The following is a 1,514-nucleotide window of genomic DNA, read 5'->3' as shown; positions in this document are numbered from 1 at the left end:
TATATATATAATGAAGTAGTATCCCTCTTCAAAATCTTTTTGGCATATCAAACTCTATTATGGTATCAAAACACTTATTGCTTTAAAGAATTTTTTTAAAGATTCTATAATTTTTTATAGAATGAGAAATGGCATGTGGACTACGTCAACTATTAATTATAAGACTCAAAATAAATATATAAAAGTTTATTTGTTACAAAATAAAAGTATAAAGATTAGATTGAACGTAATAAAAGAATAAGAACTTATTTGAATGTTCTTGAATATTATGCCAAAGCAAACACTTTGATTGTTTGAAACTTGGATTTTGAATTTAGTTTGAATGATGTGTTAAACGATATGTGAACTGACATGCTGGTATTGATAAACTGTAAGGTTAATCTTGGTATAGGTTTGCATATTTTGGAAAGATCAAATTTAGTTGACAGCATTGTAAAAATTACATGTCAACTTAAGTCTCATGACAAACTAAATGCAATTTATTTAGTATTGTTTACTAAAAAGTATCTCTAATAATTGAGAGAAGATGGATGGGAATCTTTGTTTGTGTCAATGAAAAAGTTTTGTTAAAAATATGAAATTGAGATTTCTGACATGAGGGTTAGATATAAATTTGATAAAGGTTGTCTTTAAACAGATCATGTCACAATTTAGCACAATTGTAAAGTTAGACTTGTTTCTAGCTGTTATTGCCTTATTCTTGCAAGAATTGCATTTCAAATTTAATGAGAATGTGGTGGAGTTGCTCACTCTTAACACATCTTTGGACCTTTAGAATGATTTTGAATTATTTAATATTGAAAGTATTTACAACCTTACAAATAAATATCACTCGATGACTTTATTTTCCTTTTGAAAAAAAGTTACCCCAATGACCTTACTGAACATTATAAATTGCGTCTAAGCTATCAATTGGATCTATTCAAGCTAAACATTTTCATAATCAAGCTTTGAAAATTATATTTACACTTTCTGAGTTATGTCAAGTGTTGAAGAAAACAAGAATATTAAAAATTTACTTCTTTGCTAATAGGTGAAAAATGATTCCCAAAGACCATGAGAATACTGGAAAATGTTCAATGAAATCAACGCTCTTTCCCACATGATTGGTAATGTTATGTTCATTCATGTCCCAAGAGAAGGCAACTCCTTTGCTGACTCTCTTGCTAAACACCTCTCTTACTAAACTTGGTGTTGACAGATCATCCATGTTTTCAATTCATGGACCTTTTGCTCGTGTTGTTTTTTCCTGAGTTTGCTACCTTGAAGAGTTTTTCTACTTCCAAATTTTTTGTGTTCATGCATTTAAGCTTATAAGATGATGATGTGTCGCCTTCCTTTCTTCTTGGAAGTTTCTTCACTGTGCTGCTATGTTTTTTTAGTTTTTGACTTTGATTCCATCTCCCTTGTTATGTTTTTCCTTACTTTCTATTTATGCTGCTTCTTAACCTTGTCTTTCCTGGCTTGTTTTCCAGGGATCTCTTTGCCATAAGTGGCTCTGCTCTCTTTTCATG

The sequence above is a fragment of the Theobroma umbraticum genome, unplaced genomic scaffold, assembly GCF_002168275.2.
Source record: "Theobroma umbraticum cultivar Fairchild unplaced genomic scaffold, ASM216827v3 scaffold_50.0, whole genome shotgun sequence".
Classification (NCBI taxonomy): Eukaryota; Viridiplantae; Streptophyta; class Magnoliopsida; order Malvales; family Malvaceae; genus Theobroma; species Theobroma umbraticum.
This window is presented reverse-complemented; position numbering follows the sequence as displayed.